Below are 13,592 nucleotides of genomic sequence, written 5' to 3'. Positions count from 1 at the left end.
TCTTAGTTACTTAGGGAGAGCTGGCGTATGGGCCTGGACAAAGGGGATGACAGGGTGTATAGGTGGCTTTTTTGTTGTGTAATTACATTTCTTTCAAAAAGTAATATTTGAGAATTTAAAGATTCTGACAGAGGATATTTAAAACAATCAAGGAAAAGTACCTTTCTTCTACATCTGCTGTAAGTAAAGTGACCTTCTCAAGGTCTCCTACGTTGAAAGGGACAGCATCAGGACCGTCATCCATGTTTTTGACCCCAAGGCTGTACCCTTTCCTCAAAGCTACAAGCTGCCTCTCATGTATCAAGTGCATGTAAAACTTTGTACCCCTAAAAGTGGTATTGGGCTGAACACACATAGTGAAGAAGAGAATAATGCCACGTAAGAAAATGGCCCGAATGATTGTTGTTACCGCACAGTGTTTAATGCAAATTTAAGCATGCGAGTCAGGTACCACACTAGCTGTTGAAGAAATGTAATGCTGACAGTATTTGGCAATAAAATAATAATCACTGTGTGTATCTCTGATGAAATGAGATTTAATCCATTTGAGCTCCTAATTGTCTGCCACACTACATTAAAGATGGATACCACTATTGTCTCCACTGCTCAGAAATATGAAATTCAAAGCAATATGCACAATGTCTTGAAATAAGCTAGCTTAATGAACCAGCAAATTAGACCTTTCTATCTCTTTATTTAACATCCAGTTCCATGAATTTATCAGAGTTCATTACAAAGGTGCAATATTTAAAGAAATGCTGCTAAATTCATTTATGATTAGAACTAATGACTTTGAAAAAGACTTCTCATATTTTTAGAGAGAGCCGTTATTTATTATTGAATTTATATGGCTTTGGGTAATAAATGTTCAATCTTTTCTCCCTTCTGTTATTTATAGTTTGAATTTTGTAATACAGCCTCAAAAAAAAAATCTCATGGAAAGAAGTAAACTTTTACCTGCAAACACAGCAATGGCATTCAGGAAAACAATGGCAAAGCTTTCTTCTTGACCTGTGACAGGTTTTTAGTGGGTGGGTGAAAGGGAACTTGGCCCCTAGGATACATTTGGCAATGTCTGGAGACATTTTTGGTTGTCACACCTGAGGGGGGTGTTACTTGCAGCTCTTGGATGGAGAGCACTGACGCTGATGAACACCCTACAGTGCACAGGACAGCTCCTTCATTGGTTAATTATCCAGCCCTCAATATCAGTCCCAAGACTAAGAAACCCTGACCTAGGTAAATGGGTCCCATTCAAAGAATGCTCCATTTTATTCGGTATTTTCTCAAATGAGATCACTTTTCATCTTGTCACATAGATTTAGAGGAAGACGAACTAAAAGTGTGGATCTGGATCACATGATTTTTCCCCCTAATAGTTAAAGTACTAATGACTTTAGCATCTGCAATAAAGGCAATAGCGTTGAGGGCTAGAATAGAACCCTAGAAATATAGATTAGAGAAATGACTTTAACTTGTCCAAACTTTTGATATATTTTCAAGGGGATAGCTTGGCCATTTTGAACTAAAAGCATCTGGCTATCTAATGGGTTTCAAGATGTTAGCATTTTAGTCCAAAAATGCTTAAAAGAAACCTGCTTGGGATTCTCATTTAGATGAGAAGGGTCTATCTCCAGCGTCAAGAATGATGGCAAATAATGGGAAGATCACAAGGTCTGATTCATTGTAATTTGCATTTACCTAGAACATTATTTATGGTCAGTTCAATGTAGCAGTTCCACACTTTCGACAGAAGTAGATTTGATTTCAGTATTGCTGAATTTCTCTTTTAATGTTCTAGTCTCAGCTCTTTAACTTGAATCTGTCTCTCTGCATGCATATGGAATCCAGTTAATTTGATAAAATTTAACTTCGTATGTTTAGTATGCCTGTGATAACAATGATCAATGTTTCTTTAAGCCTTATGTATTTAAAGGCAAATAGAACCATTATGAAGTGGCCCAATGAAGAAGGATGAAGAAATGGAAATTCTCCTCATCCAAAAGAAAATAACAATCAAGAATCAGAAAATAAAAAGATTAGAATCCCAATTAGCTACGCTTCTTGAGAACTAGGGTGTTTTGAAGGAAACTTGGTTTGATATCTAACATATGTTGGTAAATTCTTCGATCTCATTAAGTAGAATGAATATAACTGAAGCAGTCATAATTTAAGGGTCGTGTAACGTGGCCTTTTTTTTTTTTTTTTTTTTTGCGGCATTTCTTCTAGTGAGGGAAATGGTTTACTGGTTATGTGCTTGTCACGTATTTTCGGAAAAATAAATGTTACTAGCACATCAAGTCCGTGATTTTACTATAACTGCTCTCCAAAATAATGAAGTAGGTCTTGATGTTATATCCCAGTCTATTTAGAGACAAATATCAAGTAAAGTACACAGGTAGGGCAAAAATTATGACTGGTACACAAATGAATGAAATCCTAGGGCAGTGGTTCAGAGTCATCATTCCACATAGGGTCCCCCTACAGCCCTGCCATCTTAACTCCTCCACCTCCACCTCAAAGTCATCATTCTGAACATTTTCATTATATAGCATTTTGGATGAACAAAGTAATAGGGATAGAGGTGTAATGGCCTCGGCTTGTCATTACATTGGTTTTTACAACCAGTAACTCTTATTGTTCATTGGGCCCTTGCGATGATGATCAGTAACATTTATATAGTGCGTACTACATGCCAGGATGTTGTAAGGATGTTACTTACTTGGTTTTGGGTTTTGTTTTGTTTTTTAACTCATTTAATCTACAAAATAACCCCATCTAATCAGATGCAGTTAGTCCTTGGTGAAGCTGGGATTTGAAACCAAGGATCTGCCTCTGGAGTCTGTACTCTTAACAACTATGCAAAACTGGGTCTCTTGTGAGAAAAGCAAGTGCCACACACCGTGTCAAAGGCTTTCACATATTATTTAACCCTCAAGGTACTCTTCTGCTGGCCCTCATTATCTCATTGACTACATGCAGTCGATGGGGTGAATCAATTCGTTTCTCACTAAGTTGTTTAGAGGGATAAACTTCCAATTACTCAAGACTTCAAGTCAGTGAAAATGAAAATGAGGAAGACACAAGAAGAGCCGTAATGATGTGAAAAGTAGAATTTTGATGAACCTTTATTCCCCATCTCATCGTTTTTAAAGCTCATTCTTTCTGTATGGCTATAATGTATTTATACATCCAGGCAGTATCATGTGATATAACTTATAAATTATATTATATTATATTATATTATATTATATTATAATATTATATTAATTTATAGGGGATGTTTGAGCAAAAATTTTATACTGATGGATCCATATTTTATAGTTACTCCAGATATTCTCCCTGTCTGGGCCATTCCCTTGGTATACACAAGTCAACTTGGAAACTTACATTGTCTTCTTATAGCCTATATATATGGACGACTTCATTTGCTGTGTACATTTAAATCCACTTTCACAGCCCATTGTCACTAATTGCTGGGAGTGTCTTAGACATAAAAAAGAATATGTCATTTTGAAGTTTCATCCACAAGATGAAATCAAAAACAGAACAGCTAGTCAACTTACAGAAAAGATCACATTGCTTAAAGGAATCCAAGAGGTTAGCTAAGTGAGCCATTTGGATATTCAAAGTATCCACTTCACAAATATTCATATAGCCTTATGCCAGCCACAGCAGAGACAGACCCCATGTGTCTGTCCTCAGGTTGCTAACAGTCTAGCCCAGTGGTTAAAAGCACAAAAGCCTGGCTGCATGACCTTGGGCAAGTTATTTAGCCTCTCTGTGCTCAAGTTTTCTCATCTGTACAATGGAAAACAGTACCTACCTCAAAGGGTTATGGTAAAGGAGTAGATAAATTAATAAATGTGAAGTGCTTAGCACAGTGGCACCCACAAAGTACTATTTTCTCATTACTGTGTGTCATGATTAATTTTATGTGTCAACTCGGCTAGGCCGCAATGCCCAGCTACTTGGTTTGAGAAGGTATTTTTTAGATGAGATTAACACTGAAATAGGTAGACCTTGAGTAAAGCACATTATCAAAAATGTGGATACGTCTTATCCAATCACTTGAAGAGCTTGACAGAAAAATACTGACCTCCATATATACATATGGAATCTTATGACTATAAATATATATAAATATAAAGATGGATGGATGGGTGGAATCTTATGACTATAAATACATATAAATATAAAGATGGATGCATGGATAGATGGATGGATAGATAGATAGATAGATAGATAGATACACATTCTGTTGGCTCTCTTTCTCTGGGGACCCTAACTAATATACTACAGGATAATGTAACTAGTATTTCCAAGCCCTTCATACATATTATTTATCACTTTGAATATCATCTCACTTATTCTTCATAAAAGCCGTATTACCTGCATTTACAAAGAAGCAAACTGGCCTAAGAAAGGCAAGTGACTTGCCCAAGGTCCATCCAGCTGGTACCTGACAGAGACAGGTGTCTCCCTCATATCCCCCTTCCTCAAGTAAATGCTGCCATTGTTTAATTTAGGGTTAAAAAGTTAAGGTTTCCAGTTCTGGGTGGAGTGATTTGTGTTCAGCTTACCCACAAGGCTGGGTGACACAGAAATATTGATGCAGCTGTTTTAAAACACTTTTCAAGCTATTGAGAGATACTAAATGGCAAATAATAAATTCCTGAAATGCATTTTGCCCGCCTTTGATTGTAATTCTTGCCTGAGTTGAACTGCAGAACTATGTTAGTGAAGCTATTCACAATATTGCAGACAGAAGCCAACTAGACAGGAAAGAGTGTGGAACCCACAGAGTCCCCTTATTACAAGAGCTGTCTGGCAGAGGGGAGCAAGTGTAACATCTTAAGTGAAATTAGTCAAGGTTTCAAGAAGACCAACTGTGCTTTCAAGGGGAACAAATGTCTTTTGAGATAGATGGGAGGTTCAACTGTTTGAGAACGGACTTTCATGTCCTGTCGTCTTATCAAGGGAGCGTATTAGGGAATTGGCAAATCCAGTCAAGCGTCTTCCAGTAAATAACTCTGATCCTTGAATGAAGCTTATCTGAGGGCTCACCAAAGGCATCTAAATGAGTCCTAGAACCATCAGGCAAAACCAAATTAGCTAGTGTTCAGAAACAATTTCCTTTTATGTGCAAAGCTTGTTCTTAAAAAAAAAAAAACCTACACAGTTCAGAAGAGCTGTAAGGAAATATTTTTACAATCTGTTCCACTGGTTAACAGATTGAGTTTAGCCTCAGCTGGTGATTTTTGTCTCCTTAATTATGGGCAATAACAACACTTTAAATTGATATGGCGCTTTTAACTTTGCAAAAGATGGTCAAGTTCATTTATCAACTGATCTACTTTGTTGTACTGTGCTATAATTTTCAACTGATGGTCCAAGACAGCAGGCTAGCACATTATACAGAAAGACATGCTAAGAAGGATTGTCAATACATCTTTTTTTTTTTTTCTAAACAATTTAAGTGATGATGACATGCTCTAAAGAAATGTATCTGGTACAATTTATTTAGTCCCCAAAGAGAAAATATCTACATAAAGGCAAATGAATAAAGAACACTAGATAATATAAAAAAAATTGGTGGGCACCTGGGTGGCTCAGTTGGTTGAGCGTTCGACTCTTGATCACGTCATGATCTCACAATTCTGGGATCAAGCTGCAACACTGGGCTCCACACTGAGCGTGGAGACTGCATAAGAATCTCTCTCTCCCTCTCTCTCTGTCCTTCCCCCACTCATGCACTCGCTTGTGCACTCTCTCTCAAATAAATAATTTAAAAAATTAAAAAAAATTTTTTTAAATTTCACATGCATGTTCTAAGTATCAAAATGCAAACCCAAACCAACTAGGAATGATTGGGGAATAAATTTTGCTGTGCATTTCTCTCTGTGAGTCTAGGTATTGAGAGTTTACTGTGTTTTAATGATTCCAAAAAATACTGGAATAGGATTAAGAGCAAGGGGCTTAGAACTGACTGTTGAAAGATACATGCTGTGCTTGGCTATAGAAGCATCTTTATTTGGTTTATTTAGAAAATTCATATACTCACTATAATAAGGAATTGATAGTTAGGTTGGCAAACCCTTCAACTGTAAAAATTGCTAAATGGTGTTTAAACCAGCAGGAGAGGCTTTGTCTATACATTTTGTATTCCTGTTTTGAATTGTACGAGATAAGATTATGTGCCATATTTTTAAATTATGTGACAAAGGAAGGCAAAAGTCTTAAAATATATGAGGCTCAGAACTTATATTTAGATGTTTCACTTTTTAAAGAGACAGGTTTGTAAAATCAAATTGATAGAGACATGCTTACACAGTTTTGGAAGGTAAATCAAAGAGCTAAAGCTACAGAATGTGGAATTTCTATCCGGAAATAAGATATGAAGATAAATTAGTCAATGAGAGGTATGTGTATACATAAAATATGTACTGAATTATATTCTTTTGTGTTTGAAAAGAGAAAAGGCATTATCAAATAACTATATGTTATTTGCAATATGTATATATATGTATGTTGCTATGTTAGAATTAACTGCTATAGCAAGGATTTTTACACCAAAAGTGCAAAAATTCTGTGATTAGTCACAGTTTACACTTCATTTGGTCTCCATCCATTGTATCCCATCATGCTAACCAATCCCATTACAAATTTGGTCCTGCACTGACTGATCCAAGCACCAAACTGGAAGTTTGTTCTCTTTCAATATGCTCAGCAAAATTACTGTGGTCATTGCCTATTACCCTGAGAATGAGGTCTCTGTGTCTTTCTCTCTTAAGTTCCATGAGTTCTCTATCTGTAATGGCAAAAGGACAAAAGAAACCCAGGGCTACCGTATTGTACAACTTCAGGGGCAACATTCACATTTTAGTCTAAGTGAATCCCTAGCACTGTTTATATAGACTACCATGTGAGTGGTGCATTTGGAATGGTGCAAATGCCCTCAAGTTAGGCTAAGCCCTAGAAATTAACAAAAGTGGGTGAGGTTATATCAACATAGAGCATTTCCTGCTGTTTGATATTTTTCTCTCCACCTTTACAAGGGCCAAAGACTTCCATCTCATCTTCCTGGCTTTGCTTGGCACTGCAGTTTAGGCATATAATAGGACAGACCAGATTGGAAAATCCAGATGACCTAACATGGGCCAGGCATCCACACCCTGGCCCAAACAGCTGCATCCACAGAAGTGGTTTCATGTGGTTCAAATTTGCAAAAGACAGAATCTCTGAGAAAAGTGTATGGATCGGGCAAGCAAGTTGGTCACTCAGCTTTCTGTGGTTACATAGATGATGCTGGATTTTGTCAGGAGAGTCTATACTCTGTAAGAATATTCCTGTTATGCAGAAGTCATTCACCCTAAGATAATTACCCTTCCATGACAGTAAACATGCCTTTATGAGTAGACTTTATTATTTATTTTAAAATATTTGTCTCCTCTGAGTGGGAGTGGATTATAGTTTCCTGTCCCCTAAAGTCAGGCTTGGCCATATGACTTGCCTTAGCTAGTAAAATGCTAGTGAAAATGATGGCTGTCAGTTTTGAACAGAAGCTGTAAGAGCCATCATGTGCTTCCCCCACTGCTCCTTTCCTTTTACTATATGGAAGCAACATGTTAGAAAGTCTTTCCTGTAGTTTAGGTAGAGTGAGGAGCTAGAAGCAGATGTGATACTGTCTGTCTTTTGATGGAAGTGTTTATCCATTAATATTTAATGCAATTATCAATATGATTTTATTTAGATATTCTGGGTTTTTTTCTGTTTTCCCCTCTGCCTTTTGTTCCTCTTTTCCCCCTTTCCTGCCTTTTTTCTGGTTATATTGTGGAAACTCTTGCTTCTATTATATTCCTACAAAGAGTGTTGATGATTTTGTTTTAGCAGGCGATTACCTTGGAAAGAGTCAAACAGTGAATTCTGTTGCCTGTGGAGGATCGCAGCTCACATCTCAATGTGCTTCTCTTAGCCTTCCCGCCCCCCCACCCCCAAGCTGCTTTAAGTCTGCCTCACACATTGTTCAGGGGTCAGAGACTTGGACAAAGTTTATGCACAGAAGTGGTGGCCCTTTTGCTCTGCCTCTTTTCTGGGATTCCCTCATTACTTTCCAGCAGCAATGACCAGCTCAGAGCCTGTGATTCCTCAAGCCAGAAAGAACAGCAGGTTTTCTATTCGAATTTGAACCCACCCATGCTACTACTTAAGCTTAATCTAACACCACTGAAAGGGGAAATTCCTGTTATCATCAACTCTGATGATGACTCTTACAAGTTTTGACTCCTTAAATCTGTCTGCTTTTGCTCACTCTCCAGAACCTTCAGCAGTTTTATTGTTGTTGTTGTTTTGTTTTGTTTTGTTTTGTTTTTAATGTATTTTGTTCAGAGTTCACAGTCATTATTTGCAGGAAGAGCAGATAATGGAACCTACTCTACCATAGTGGAAGCAGAACTCTCTAAAGCCAATTCTGAGATAGGTGTGTAAGGAGAATCAGAAATAAGATGTTATGATTGAAAGCCATTGAGATTTGAAGGTATATATGTTCCTCCAGCCTAATTTACCCTAAACTGACTAATTAGCCAGCTAGGGCAATCTGGGATATTACTCTGACTGTTTCACCCCTGGACTTGTGAAATCCATTCAAAGACCAATGAATTTCCCCAAAGCACACTGGTTTTATGAGTTTTGCTCTTCTCCTTACACTGGTAACATACTTTAAGTGGTACTCTTTCCTTCTTAATTTCTACCACAGTCATGAAGAACAATGCTCCTTAAATTGAGAAGACATTCTTTCCATATCTCCACATTTCATTCTTATCACTGAAATCGCAAGGTTTGGAGACCAGAATTCACAATCTAAATGGAACACACATCTACCATAGTGAGTCACTAACAGAATTGGGCCTGGTAAAGTTATTAAATACTTAAGAGCACATAATTAATTGATTGTGGCTAAAACATGGGACCATATAGAAGCTATAGAAAGTAGAGATAAAAAGGAAATTATGCCAAGGACAGCATTCTTCTTGGAATTGCCATTTCAGTGTTTACTTCCGCTAAAATTGATTCCATAGGGAGTAGGTCTTTCATCCTGCAATACAGTAAAGTAGGTCTTTGACATCGTTGTTGTATACTATGTATGATGTTGCCTTTACTAGGAATACAAGATTGTGAATAAGCAAGCTTCAAAATTCGAGTACATAACTTCTGTCTTTTAGTTGAGTAAAGTAATGGAAATACACACACACACACAAATATACATATCTATCTATCTATCTATCTGTTTGTTTATTTATTTATTTATTTATTTATTTAATGTTATTTAGTCCCTAAGATAGTTACTTTGCAGTTTAGAATCTAATTGCTAGTAACACTTCTTCATAAAAGTCTATAGGAGAGGAGAGCCTGGGTGGCTCAGTCGGTTGGGCGAGCTCAGGTCATGATCTCGCAGTTGACGAGTTCGAGCCCCGCGTTGGGCTATATGTTGACAGCTCAGAGCCTGGAGCCTGCTTAGGGTTCTGTGTCTCCCTCTTTCTCTGCCCCTCCCCTGCTCATGCTCTGTCTCTCTCTGTCTCAAAAATAAATAAACATTAAAAAAATTAAAATAAATAAAAGTCTATAGGAGAGTTGTAGATTAGAAGTCTTCTGGAAGTACATCACAGTCTTTGAGTATTGTTGATGTCCACTTACATTATGAGTAAAGTCTGGGAGGCCAACCCCAGGAGATGTCTTACAGGCATCCTCACAACTTGCTTTTCCTGATTTTAATGTGCATCTATAATTCCTCATAAAGAATCTGAACATCATGTCCATATAATTAAACTCATTGTGTTTATTTTTTTCCTTTACCTATTTTCATCAGATTCAGCCAATCCTTTATTCAACAAATATTTATTAAATGGCTACTTTGTGCCACGCACTGGGGATGCAGGAGTGAATAAGACAAAATTTCAGACTTCATGGTGCTTCCATTCTAGAGGACAAGACAACAAGTAAGCACATAAGTAATACTGCTTCACATTGTGAAAGGTGATGTGAAGAAACAGAATAGGGTATGGAGCTAAAATCCACTGGAACTCTCTTTTGCCCTGCAATCTCTTGACCTTTGCATCATCACTAATCACAGTGACTATTCTGAATTGTAAGTAAGCTCTGCACGAGAGATCAGTATTTTCTCCCCATTTTGCTTCTACATACCCCAAATCCAACCCACTCCATTGGCCCTGCTCACAACAAGGATACCAATCACCTGCTCATTTCTAAATCCACTGAACACTTCTCACTCTTTTTCTGACTTGACTCCTCTGCAGCAGCTGACATTGTTCCCCATGTCCTTGGAGAGCTTTCCTGCCCCAGGGACATCTCTGGCCATTCTTGGCTTCCTTTGGAGTCTACTCTTGGTCTTGCTGCCCAGTCATTATACAGTAGCATTGTGGAGCCTAAGAAAGCTGGGCCCTCCAACCTCTTTTCTTCCTTCTCTGACATGTTCTCCTTGACACATCTCATGCACCCCCGCACCTGCTTCATTACCCACCTCCACTGATCAAAAATCTGTGTCTCCTGCTGAGCTATTGCTCCCAAACACCAGACTTGTGTCACCGACAGCCTTAAAACACATCTATTTGGATGTGTCTCAAATTGCTCAACTTCAATATGTTCAAAACTGAATTCACCATCTTTACTTCCTCCCTACCCTGCCCCACCTCCAGCCTGTTCCTTTCTATCCATTCCCCATCTCGGGAAATGGCACCACACTCTAATCCTTAGCTGCCCAAGCCAAACAGCTGGGTGCCACCTCTCTCCCTCACCCTCCATATCCACTTAGTTACAAAGTACAGTCAACTTGACTGCTTTGGTTTTGGACAAGTCCATCCACCTTAGACCAGACTCTAGTGTGGTCTGCATACTCTTGGATCTGCCCTTTCAAATCCCCCCTTCACACTACAGCCTGGATGAGCTTTCTAAGCTCTAACCTGATTGTGGCTTCCTTAGGCTTGAAGCCCTTCAGAGCTTCTTTCAGGGGAAAGACTGTGTTGCACACAAACCTCCCCACCTTCGTAGATTCTTTTACCTTTTTCCTTTATGAAGGAGCTCAGCTCTGCTGTCTGGGGTCCAAGTTGAAGTGGTGGGCCTGCATGGCCTTCCAGTGTCACACACCAACCTCCACTTCCAAAATCGCACGAAATGCCACACAATGGAGCGTGACGTCTGACTTCTTGGGCTGTGCCAGGTGACATAACCAGAAAGATGGAGAAGTTAATTTCGAATAGATATTCCTTAAACAAAGGAAAGTAGGATATGGAAGGGAGCTGGGCAGAGAACTTTCCCCTTCTTGCTACTTTTGTGGACTACAAGGAGAGGTTTCTTCTTATAATCTTTCAAGCAAAGTCCCTTGTCCCATGCAGATTCACCTGCTGAGTTAGTTACTTGCTGTGCCTCCTTTTGGCTCATTGTAACATGGTGGCCACCAAGGCCATGTGTTATAGTTCCCTCATGTTGCTTTGCTTCTGCATTTGCCTTCCTTCCCTTTATAACTTTCCTCACTGCCCTGGCCTTGCATCCCTCACATTAAGTGTCAGTGCTTTCATTTCTGCCTTGTAGTCCACTTTCTAGAGGACCTGGGTTAGACAAAGACCAAACTTCCTGGCCACTGCTTATCTCCCTGACTCTCGAGTCTGCTTTCCCCTCTCTCTTGCCCAGTCCCTACATGCCCAGACCCCACACAGAATCCCCACACTCAGCAGCATGATGAATATGCCATATTCTCTTTCCCCCTGCAGGCCTCTGTACAGATGCTCTCCTGCCTCCCATAGAGAAGTCTTCTGTCTCACGTGGAAAGCATTCCTTGACACTACTGTTGCACCAGCTGGTTAAGGTACCATGTTTTGATGTTCCCGTGGTGTAAACATTATTTCCCGCCCCCCCACCCCACCCCCCGCCCCGTGGAAGTGCTCCTCACCCAGCATGGTGATTGCCATTTGCTGGTCTTTCCTGCTAGACAGGAAGTTATTCACTTTTGTACCTGTAGCACCTGGTACAAAGGCTGACACATAAGAACCCAATAAATATTTAATGAATGACTGAATGGATGAATATGTGTTTTCAAAAAGGGATACGTTTTATGAAAAAAAAAAAAGATACACCAGCAAAAAAATTGAGCTAGTGTTCAATTATTTCCTGAGAAAGACTTGGTATACTTTTTTTTTTTAAGCGAAGCACACTCCATTCTTATTTTTGTTGTGGTGGTGGTGTATATGTGTGTCACTGGGAACCTTCATCACATTAAACACTGTATAGTTCACTGGTTAGGTGTAGGACTAGGTATAAGTTTGGCTCTAGAGCCAGATTGCCAGTGTTTAAACTCCACCTCCCTCACTAACCTGTTGTGTGTGTGTGTGTGTGCGTGTGTGCATGTGTGTGTATCTTTGACATACAGGTGGACAAAGATTTCCTTATCTGAAAATGAGCTTAATAACAATCTCTACCTCATAGTGATTGTTTGGAAGCATAAATAAGTAAAATAGCCAAAGAGTTTGGCACAGGGTTTGACACAGTGATGAGTAAGCATTGGCGATCATTACTATTATTATTTGAAGAAGGCATTTTTAGTATCACCTCCTAAATAATTTTGCAATCCATTAGGTAGAATGCTTCTTGTTGCAAGGTGCTGAAAAGCCCATCCTAAATGACAAACAAGACATACCTGGAAAGAGTGGAACCATCAAAGATACTATCAAATGCCTTGCCCTCTACATCTCTCTATCCACATGCTTCTTTGTTCTCAGTTGACCACCTGATGGGAGAGGGAAAAACCACACTCCAAGTGTGAAATGGAAATATTTCCCTCATTCTTATTGGACCGGCATTAATTATGTGACCAATCAGAATCACAGAAGTGGGGCAAGGGGGAAAGGATGCCATGTGATTGGCTCAGACTGCTTAACATCCACTCTAGAGCTTAGTCTTGGATTACATTCTCCCGAGTCATGAGACATGTGGAATGTTGAATACTTGCTCAGGAGCTAGGTTCTGTTAAGAAGAAAGAAAGGGGTGAATGGAGGCTGATTGGGCAATCAGCAGTGTTTACTACATGTACTGTTGCTGTCAGGAAGTAGGGAGATACCTCTGTTAATGAAAAGAATGGATTAGAGAACATTGCATTAAGCCTAGAAGCTATGTGACCAGGTATAAAAAATAAAGTATATATTTATATGTCTATTTTACATGTGGATAGCTAATATTTATTGAGAGACTGCTTTGTGCCAGACACTATGTAAAGTCCTTCGTACTCACTGATTTCCTTCAATCTTCACAAACACATCATTCGTTAATAAGGCAATACTTAATGAGTACATCCCATATTTCAGGCACTGTCTAGTCACTAGGAATATAGTAACAGTCACAAAAGACCAAGACCTCATTCTCTCATGTCCCCTGCATTCTGTACTTAGGAAACTGCAGCCCAGGGAGAGAGAATGAGGTGCACCATATCACAGAGCTTGAATGTGACAGAGTTGGGATTTGAATTCAGGGAATCTAACTCCAACGCCAAGAGTAAGTTGGGACAGGAAAATGTTTGGCTCTAAGTG

At 39.1% G+C, this 13,592-nt stretch overlaps 1 pseudogene; it reads right to left on the bottom strand.

Annotated features, from left to right (window-relative positions):
* LOC102952414 overlaps nucleotides 1-13,592 on the bottom strand; it is a 50,491-nt pseudogene that overhangs the window by 17,728 nt on the left and 19,171 nt on the right.

This window comes from Panthera tigris, chromosome A2 (genome assembly GCF_018350195.1).
Source record: "Panthera tigris isolate Pti1 chromosome A2, P.tigris_Pti1_mat1.1, whole genome shotgun sequence".
NCBI lineage: Eukaryota > Metazoa > Chordata > Mammalia > Carnivora > Felidae > Panthera > Panthera tigris.
This window is presented reverse-complemented; position numbering and strand designations above follow the sequence as displayed.